The sequence below is a fragment of the Aegilops tauschii genome, chromosome 2 (genome assembly GCF_002575655.3).
Source record: "Aegilops tauschii subsp. strangulata cultivar AL8/78 chromosome 2, Aet v6.0, whole genome shotgun sequence".
NCBI classification, from domain to species: Eukaryota; Viridiplantae; Streptophyta; class Magnoliopsida; order Poales; family Poaceae; genus Aegilops; species Aegilops tauschii.
Genome location: NC_053036.3, coordinates 475,013,410 through 475,024,582, shown reverse-complemented (window position 1 = coordinate 475,024,582; position 11,173 = coordinate 475,013,410).

Below are 11,173 nucleotides of genomic sequence, written 5' to 3'. Positions count from 1 at the left end.
ATCCGAGGAATGTATTATCTCCTTAACCCGGCGAACCCAATGTGTCGTAGACTCACCCTCCTGCTGCTTGCAGTTAGTCAAATCCACGATTGACATAGACTGCCTACAGGTATCCTTGAAGTTTTGGATGAACCGGGCCTTCAGCTCAGCCCAAGACCCAATGGAATTCGGTGGTAGCCCTTTCAACCAAGTGCGGGCCGTCCCATCTAGCATCATGGTGAAGTACTTAGCCATGGCCGCCTCACTGACCTCCAGCAGCTCCATAGCCATCTCATAACTCTCGATCCAGGCTGCAGGCTGTAAGTCTGCTGTGTAATTAGGCACCTTCCTAGGGCCTTTGAAGTCCTTGGGTAGACGCTCATTGCGGATAGCTGGTACTAAACAAGGGACACCCCCAGTCCTGGTAGGGATACCCACGTCGACGGAAGCCGTCGGATAAGCCGGGGGGGTCTGGTAAGCCGTCAATTGAGGCACCTGCTCCGCCTCTTGCCGCGCTCTGTCTTGGTCTGCTGCGTGAAAGGCTCCATTATGAGCCGGGCCATGGCCAGGGGGCGGGTCATGGCGTCGGACGTTACTTGAGCCGGTCGCTGAGACCATGTGTCTGTTGTAACTCGGGCTCCGGCCTGGACGAGGGGTCGAGTGGATCCTGTCCCAGCTGTAGGAGTACGCCTCTTGTTGTGCCAGTGCTGTCTGAAGGAGTTCCCTGACCCGGCGGGTTTCAATAGCCGTCGGAGAGTCGCCGTCGACTGGGAGAGCCGCCAGCCGTGCTGCCGCAGCGACCATGTTCTCCAGCGGGTTATTATAATGACCCGGTGGTATTGGCACGTACTGAGGCGGGGCAGGGGGCACCTGGGGAGGCCCCATCACTTGTGGCTGAATAGGGGTCCCAGACCTGGGCACTATGACCCCTGGCGGGTTACTAGACCCTGCACCTGGCGTGTTGAAGAGGTTGCGTGGATCGTAAACCAGAGGGAGTCGAGATTGGGCCTTTTGATGCCTCCTTCTCAAGACCTCATTGGACGCGTTTTGATCCATCGTGAGCCGGAAGGACTGCGCTTGAATCAACTGGGTTTGGGCATCGAGAGCCGCCCGCTCCGCAGCCATCCTGATCCCTTCCGCTGCCAGGTCCTCTTTAGCTTTCACTAGATCCAACTTTAACTGTGCCACCTCCGCATCATGCTGAGCTTGATCCGCCGGGTCAACCGTGGCGGTTAACAGGGCCGTCATCTTGTCCGTGAGATCCATCAGCACCTGAGCCGGAGAAGGCACCGGGTTTCCCGCTCCAGCAGCGGCGTTCTGAACAGGCTGCGCACCAGCCATAAAGAGTCCAACCTGACTTGGCGGCTCAAACGGGTCCGGAATACTGTCACCATCGGAACAACCCATGAGCCTGCCATCTTGAAGTTGATACAACAAGTTTGACTCGTCGGTGGACGATTCGCCGTCAGAGCCGGTGGACGATTCGCCGTCAGATCCGGACCGATCAGAGGGCCCTCCATGGATACATCCCACAAAGGCATGCCTTAAGGCAGGCCGGGCCCGGGCGGGTCGTGCACGCTGAGCCGTTTCGACGAGATCGGCGCAGAGACCCGACTCAGGGCCCGGCTCACCAATCTTGCCAATGAAAACATGAATTCCGCCGAAGGGGACCCGGTACCCGTACTCAATTGAGCCGGCATCGGGGCCCCAGTTTGCATCGTCGATGTAGAGCTTGCCGCGACGACTCTTGGTCATCCGGCCCACAGCGTATCCCTTGAGCCTTTCGAAGCCGCCCTTCAAGAACTCAAATCCACCATGCGCTGGCCCCACGGTGGGCGCCAACTATCGTGGAATTGTCACGGCAGATGTCCTCGAGCTAGGACTTAGTCGTGGAGCCATCGCAACTAGGAAGCTTGAAGGGGTTAAGTGGGACAAGGAACACGAGGGTTTATACTGGTTCGGCCCCTTACGGTGAAGGTAAAAGCCTACGTCCAGTTTGAGGTGGTATTGATTAGGGTTTCGATGACTAGGGAGCTTAACTGCTTGGCCTGGCTCTCGACGAGATCTTTCTTGTTCCTAAACCGCTGCCGGGTCGTCCCTTTATATAGGGAGGCTGACGCCCAGCAGCTCTCAGAGTCCCGGCCGGCTCATAAGAGTGTCCGGCTCGGACTCTCAACTATTCTTGCCTTACACTACAAGTTCTACCATAATAATGATTGTAACTACGGGCCTTAAGCCATATCCGGGTCTTGAGCCCATCTCTGGCCCATCGTCTTCAAGCTTGGCTCCGGGCTTCTGGCAACGACCATATGAGTAACCCGGCCCCTCCTGGCGGGTGACTCTAAGGTCTATATCCTCAACATTACCCAAACAACAGTGTTTGAATAATTGATAAAGGAAATTTAGCATGGCGCTTCAAATGTCCTTATCGATGATTAGAGTACCACAGACATGCTTCAAGATAGAATTGACATGGTCATCAAGTAAGGGTCAGAATTTGGATGCACAAAGGATCCATCAGGAACAACTTATAGAATAAGTCTTACGATTTCCTCATGGAAGAATCGCTAACCTTGCTAAGAAGGGAACTATAACAATAGGTCCTCCGGCCAGGTGTGATGGGCATGACATCACCTTACCGGGTCATAAAAGACCAGTGTTATAACTCTTGAAAAAAGTTCCGACCATCATATCTGACCGAAATTCAGATCTGATCGGTGTTAGGATACCTCAAACTCAGGATGCCCGAGAAGAAAAGGTGCGACACAATTGACGAGATGACATTGTTAGATTTTTGGAAATGAACTATGGAGGTGAGTTCTGAAACAAGTATTCATCATTAAACCAATGAAAGGGGTGAGGGGGTGGCTGATGGACTCAGAGACAATTCCTCGAGATTTCCAAAAAATGGATCTCCACAATTAGGTGAACAAGGAGATAACATTTGTCAGATCAAATGATATAATGATGTATGCTCGAGGAAAAACATTCACAATTAAACATTGATCGAAAGTGCACCTAGAAGTATGGACTAAGTAGCACGATCAATGTTAGAATGGTGATTTGATAACCAAATGACTTAGAATGAAACTATCGGCCATTCACTTCAAAGCAATAGGGTTGCTAGAAGTTTTAAATTCACTCATCATAGTTCAATTGTCGATTTTCCGGTTAGGAACAACACGGGGACCAAGGAATGAACGGATATGGCAAGAAGTATCACCTGTATCAAGATGTCATAAGAGGTGGTTAAATTCTCACGACATTCTTGACATAAAAGATGGTAATACTGCAAGGTAAAGAAGAATAATTGCTGGATAGCACAGATCCCCAGGTATAACACAAAACACGAACAAGTTTGTGTTGGAGGTAAAGCAATAATGTTGTCGATGATAACACAAATCATCGAGGGGCAAGGGTGGTACTTGTCATCATGCATTTGATTGATATTCTGGAAGGAGTCAAAATGTTGATGATGATCACGACAAATTTTGTCGAGAGGCTCCACAAAGATGTAATCGATCGGTGATGACATCAAGTCAAAGGAATGATGAGGCGAAGGTTTTTGAAACCAAGGGTATGACACAAACTCGAAATCAAGCTTGCTGTTCAAGGCGAATGATACGACAAGGAAGATCGGCGTAAGGTTATCTCATCGTCGAAAAGTTGTGCTCCGGGAGGAAGGACCAGGTAGCACAGTTTAAGCTTTAACATGACGATGATGATGTAGCCAATCGGTTGGGAATGACATCAGCGAGTACAACTCGCAGGTAATAAGGATTACAAAGAGTAGTTGAACCATAGAACGGACTCGATTCAGTTATCGGTGTTTCGAGTGACAAACAACTCAAAACCCGGAGAAAATTGGAATCATCGAGAAATAATAGTTGATAAAGAACTCACAAGAAGTTATGTAGTTCCGTGATATTCTCGAGATACCAGAGTGTAATACTCGACGGTAGAGCAGAGTAGACGATGGACACATGAAATGATCTGTAGAAGACAATTACTTCATCTTGTCTGAGAAATGGAATCAAAGGAGAACAATCATGGTCGGAACCACGGTTGCAAAGGACCAAACATGGATACTAGATGAACCTATATCAAGGAAATAGTTATTATTACAAGAAGTTTCCATGATAGGATCTACATCGTGTCCATGGGCATGAACACAAATTCAAGGTCGACTCCCACTTCTTCAATGTATAACCTTCCATTCACCTCTCGCTTTTTGAAAATGTCATTAGTTGTTGAAAGTTTTACCTGGTGCAATACCAGATAAGTATGACCCGTGAAATCTTTCAGGTTCACACAGATTAAGGAAGGCATAGGTTCAACCCATCAGGGCATCATAGAAACATATTTTCAGGAGTAAATAATACAAGCTCGAAAGTAGAGCATGGTTGTCAAGGCAAATGATACAATTTACCAAAGGCATTATGTATTAGGGGAAGAACTCAAGGTTTTGAGAATAAGCAGGAACGGACGGATAATAATCCACCAAACGATCTGGCGGACCGCCAAGAATCTGATGTGAGCATATACGATCGGATAATAATCCACCAAACGATCTGGCGGACCGCCAAGAATCTGATGTGAGCATATATGTTCAACCAGAAGAAGAAATAATGCAAAAAGGCATCGGATTATAGAAATATCTTGATAATCAAGATCTTAAATACAAGGAATTATGAATTCCAAATTGGGGGATCAGAAGCAGATGCTCTGATCAAAAGATAAGTAAGTCGAATAGACTTAGAGGCACAAACGGTGGCAATTCGATTGGTCGACAACTAGCTCATGTTCAAAATGACGTCCGAGCCGGAAGGATAATTTTCAAGGAATACTGATGATTTGTGCATTCACACGCATGCTGAATCAACAGGATCAGAATGTCGATCACAAAGTATTTTAATGAATATTGCTTGACATATGGAAGTAACCATTATGCAAGCAGGTAAAGAAGATCAAGAGCAATAGGCTATTGAGGATTTCGGAAGATCGAATGGCATTTCAAAGAATTTTGCAAAACACCTGAACAACTGGGATGAACGAATCCCCAATAAGTGTGAGGAATTATTCATACATGTATTCATGAGGAAAAGGAGCTGCAAGGCAATAAGCACAAAGGATTCTCGGAATAGCGGGAAGTAGTTCAGTGTATCTTGTACTAACAAGAGTAATCGATAATGAAGGTATGGATGGCAAGTATAAGTACCTATCCATGGGGATGTCTCGGTGGTAGGGATCGCAACGGCGAAGGGCACAAGGGTCTCGGAAAAGCATCAGAGAGTGTCTTCAGAATCTTCTAGTGCAGCAGGCGATCATCTGGCCTGAAAGGGCTCTCCGGGAGGAAGTATTTTCGAGAACCTAAAGTTAGATTTTAGCAAAATCATTTAACCCGAATAGAAGAGAGTTAAAAGTCCCAGAGTAAAGATCGAGGAGTAAAAGATCCCAGTACCACCCAATGGTGACGTGGGCCCATAAGACACACAGCCATGTTAGTAAAAAGTTTTTCAATGTCTAGACTCGACTTCGGCCAAGGAGTGTGGAAGGGGGATTCCTACAGGCTGTCGGCTCTGATACCAACTTGTGACGCCCCGATTCAATCGTACACTAATCATGCACGCAAACGTGTACGATCAAGATCAGGGACTCACGGAAGATATCACAACACAACTCTAAAAACATAAATAAGTCATACAAGCATCATAATACAAGCCAGGGGCCTCGAGGGCTTGAATACAAGTGCTCGATCATAGACGAGTCAACGAAAGCAACAATATCTGAGTACAGACATAAGTTAAACAAGTTTGCCTTAAGAAGGCTAGCACAAACTGGGATACAGATCGAAAGAGGCGCAGGCCTCCTGCCTGGGATCCTCCTAAACTACTCCTGGTCGTCGTCAGCGACCTCCACGTAGTAGTAGGCACCTCCGGTGTAGTAGGAGTCGTCGTCGACAGTGGCATCTGGCTCCTGGGCTCCAGCATCTGGTTGCGACAACCAGATAGAATGGAAAGGGGGAAAAGAGGGAGAAAAGCAACCGTGAGTACTCATCCAAAGTACTCGCAAGCAAGGATCTACACTACATATGCATGGGTATCTGTGTAAAGGGGTAATATCGGTGGACTGAACTGCAGAATGCCAGAATAAGAGGGGGGTAGCTAGTCCTGTCGAAGACTATGATTCTGGCAGCCTCCATCTTGCAGCATGTAGAAGAGAATAGATGGCAAGTTCACCAAGTAGCATTGGATAGCATAAACCTACCCGGCGATCCTCTCCTCGTTGCCCTGTTAAATAGCGATCACCGGGTTATATCAGGCACTTGAAAGGGTGTGTTTTATTAAGTATCCGGTTCTAGTTGTCATAAGGTCAAGGTACAACTCCAAGTCATCCTGTTACCGAAGATCATGGCTATTCGAATAGATAAACTTCCCTGTAGGGGTGCACCACATTACCCAACACGCTCGATCCCATTTGGCCGGACACACTTTCCTGGGTCATGCCCGGCCTTGAAAGATCAACACGTCGCAGCCCTACCTAGGCACAATAGAGAGGTCAGCACGCCGGTCTAAATCCTATGGCGCAGGGGTCTGGGCCCATCGCCCATTGCGCACCTGCATGTTGCGAGGGCGGCCGGAAGCAGACCTAGCCCCCTTAAAACAAGCACAGGCTTACGACCAATCCGGCGCACGCCGCTCAGTCGCTGACGTCACGAAGACTTCGGCTGATACCACGACGTCGAGTGCCCATAACTGTTCCCGCGTAGTTGGTTAGTGCGTATAGGCCAGTGGCCAGACTCAGATCAAATACCAAGATCTCGTCAAGCATGTTAAGTATCCGCGAATGCCGACCAGGGCCAGGCCCACCTCTCTCCTAGGTGGTCTCAACCTGCCCTGTCGCTCCGCCACAAAGTAACAGTCGGGGGCCGTCGGGAACCCAGGCCCACCTCTACCAGGATGGAGCCACCTGCCCCTTCAGCCCCCATCTCCGAACAATATCATAAGTAATGTAACAGTATAAGTATATAGCATATGCCCGTGATCAACTCCCGAAGTGATCACGGCCCGTAGTATAGCATGGCAGACGGACAAGAGTGTAGGGCCACTAATGGAATACTAGCATCCTATACTAAGCATTTAGGATTGCAGGTAAGAGGTAACAACTGTAGCAACAATGACAGGCTATGCAGCAGAATAGGATTAACGGAAAGCAGTAGCATGCTACACTACTCTAATGCAAGCAGTATAGAGAAGAATAGGCGATATCTGGTGATCAGGGGGGGCTTGCCTGGTTGCTCTGGCAAGAAGGAAGGGTCGTCAACACCGTAGTCGAACTAGGGGTCGCCGGCAGTCTCGGGGTCTACCGGAAAGAAGTAACAGAGGGGGAACACAATAAATAACAGAGCAATCAAAGCATCACAAAGTGTAACATGGCATTACGCGGTGCTAGAGGTGACCTAACGTAGTAGTAGGTGCTACTGACGAAGGGGGAAAACATCCGGGAAAGTATTCCTGGTGTTTGACGTTTTCGGACAGAGGAACCGGAGGGGGATTGTTGCACGTTTGCTATGCTAGGGATATGTGGCGGACGAACGGACTGCATATTCGGATTCGTCTCGTCGTTCTGAGCAACTTTCATGTATAAAGTATTTTCATCAGAGTTACGGATTATTTTATATTAATTTTTAAAGTTTTAAAATATTTTCCCAAATTCTGGAATTATTATTAATTCAAAATTAATAGTCAAATGTTGTGTGCACACACCGAAGTGTACACAGCAGGGTCTATAGAGGCTGACATGTGGGGCATGTTGACTGAGTTGACCCAGTCAACATCTGACTGGTCAAAGGGTGAATAGTGTAGTGGGCCCCGCGTGTCATGGAGAGTAGTTGTATCTAGGTATTTTTTTGACTGTTAACTAAACTAACGGATTGATTAACTGAACTTAGTGATTAGGTTAATCTAATCAGGATTAATTAAGTTAATTAATTCTTTAATTAAGTAATTAATTATTTTCTTTCTTTATTTATTTTCCTTTTTTAAACGTTCTCAAGGGCGGGCCCCACTTGTCATACACTTATTAGGGGGGTTATTGCATTAATCCAGATTAGGCAATGGCCTCATTAACAAAACAGGGAAGGTTAGTTCCTAATTAAACCGGGCGGGCCCACGTGTCCGGTGGGAACCGAGCGGCCAAAACGCACGCCCGCGCGGTGGTGCACGCCGGCAACCACCCGACGGGGCGGCGTACACCGATCTCGTCGCTTCGGCGACCAAACGCAACGCGGAGATGACCCACCGAATGGGCGCTGTGGCCCGCGTCGACCGGTGGCCGCGGTTTGAGCGGGAATGGACGGCAGGTGAGCCTACAAGGGTGCGGAGCATGACGTGCGCGACGCTAGCAGTAGCAGCACGACAGGTGCGAGGCGCTGGCAGAGGGAAAGGGGAGGCCGTGGGCCTCACCAGCGATGGAGGGAAGCGGGGGCGGCGTGGCTCGAGGAGGCTGGTCGGGGATGAGTGAAAGTGCATTATATCGACTAGAGGGGGGGTGAATAGGCGATTTTTATGAATTCTTCACTGAGGAATTTGCTGGTGAGGAAATTTCTTAGCGAAGAACTACTTGCAGCGGAATAATTACTCAAGAGTAAGTATAGCAGAACATAGGCATGGTCATCATGATGAAATGAAGACAAACACAGAGTACATAAAGCGTAAACACAGGATAGCACAGGATGAAGACAAACAGACTGAAGAAATTGAACTGAGGAAATTGAGAAAGTCTTCTGTCTAAGTCTTCAAACACAGATATGACAAGCACACAACACAGTAATGAGGAAATGAAAGAGTTGAGGAAATAGAACCAGTAAGCTTGGTGAAGACAATGATTTGGTAGACCAGTGCCAACTGCTGTCTTAGTTGTACATCTAGTTGGAGCGGCTAGGTATTTAAACCTGAGGACACATAGTCCCGGACACCCAGTCCTGAACACGCAGTCCAGGACACTTAGTCCTCACCATATTCTCCTTGAGCTAAGGTCACACAGACCTCGCCCAATCACTCGTGGTAAGTCTTCAGGTGACTTCCGAACCTTCACAAACTCGGTCATTCGGCGATCCACAATTCCTCTTGGATGCTCTAGACCATGACGCCTAACCGTCTGGAAGAAGCACAGTCCTCAAAGGTAACAAGCGTCAGATCCACGCAGGATCAATCTCTTCAGTGATGCTCAATCACTTTGGGTTTGTAGGTCTTTGGGTTTGGGGTTTCCTCACTTGATGATTTTCGCTCAAAGTCCTCGGAGGATGGGATGCTCTCAAATGACAAATGTCAGTTTCTCTCGGAGCAGCCAACCAACTAGTGGTTGTAGGGGGCGGCTATTTATAGCCTAGGGAGCAGCCCGACATGATAAGACATAAATGCCCTTCAATGATATGAGCGTTAGGTGGGTAGATATTTTGGGACAGCTGGCGCATAGCACAGCAACGGTCGGATATTTGAGGCTCAAATTCCTCAGGGCTATCATGTTCCTCACTATGTAGGCAATCCGCACTAGCGAATTCCTAACTCCTCAGTCAGAACAAATTCCTTAGAGACCAGAAGAACTTCATCTCTGTCACTGAAGAATATGACTGAACTGTATGAGATTTCCAATGGCTTCACTCGAAGGGATTGGTAGGTGTAGGATTTTGAGTTGAGCATCACATGGAAATTTTTCCCTAGTATTTCCTCGACCCCCTTTAACAGTACGGTGTTTCCTATGACTCAAGAAAGAGAAAATGAAACTACGAAAACAAAAGTCTTCACGCTTCATGTTCCTCAAATGAATACCAAGTCTTCAAGGTCACACCAATTTCTTCACTTTCAAAGTCTTCAGAAAGTCTTCAGAAATCCAAAGTCTTCAGTCGAAGAACTTCATTTTTAGGGGTCGACTTTCTCTGTAAATATCAAACTCCTCATAGACTTATAGACCTGTGTACACTCATAAACACATTAGTCCCTTAACCTATAAGTCTTCAATACACCAAAATCACTAAGGGGCACTAGATGCACTTACAATGAGGACGGGGACGCGAGACGGCGAATCCGGCGTTGAAGCTCGACGGCGGGGCGCGAGATCCACGGGCGACAACGGCGATGTCGGCGGGGACCACGGGCGTCGACGGCGACTGGGCCGTGCCCCGATCCAGATCAGATCGGGGGGAGGAGACGAGGGAGCGAGAGGGGTTTGGTGGGGGCGCGAGTGGGGGGGTGCGGCGCTAGGGTTCCAGGGGAGTGGGGTTAAGGGGGGCGTCGGCTGGGCTGGCCTGGTGACCTGCTGGGCCGAGGCCCAGTCGGGGGGGGGGGGGGAGGTGTTCAACTTCTCTTTCTTTTTTTAGCTTTTGTTTTTATTTCCTTTTCATTTATCTATTATTTTTCTGTTCTATTTTAGTTACACCTATTTTAGTTTGGTGCAATAATAAAATACTTGGTACATTTTTATTATTTAAATGATATTTATATATTTATTTTAGCCACCGTTTTATTTATTTTAGTGCATTAAATATTTTATAAAAATGCGGATTCTCCACCATAATTACCTATGCATTATTTGTCACCTCTTGAATATTTTAGTTTTAATGTTTGAAAACTTTTGATGTCGCCTTGATTTTAAATTTGAAGTTTGAATTGGGTTTCGAACCGATGCGAGTTTATCAACAATAACCGAGGTGACGTGGCATCATTAGCAGAGGTTTACTGTAGCTTAATTATCCGGGCGTCACACCGTAATACAAGATCCCCTGACTAAACTCATTAGGCACATGAAGCTTCTTATGATGTTGTATTACCGAGAGTGCCCAGAGATATCTCTCCATCACACGGAGTGAGGAATCCCAGTCTCAATCCACACAACCCAACAGACACCTTCGGAGATACCTGTAGAGCACCTTTATGATCACCCAGTTATGAAGTGACGTTTGATAGCACACAAGGCATTCCTCCGGTATCTGGGGGTAGCATGATCTCATGGTCGAAGGAACAGATACTTGACATGAAGAAAGCTATAGCAAATAACTAAACGATCTGATGCTAAGCTTACGTTTGGGTCTGCCCATCACATCATTCTCCTAATGATGTGATCCTATTATCAAATGACAACTCATGTCCATGGTTAGGAAACCTTAACCATCTTTGATCAACGAGCTAGTATAGTA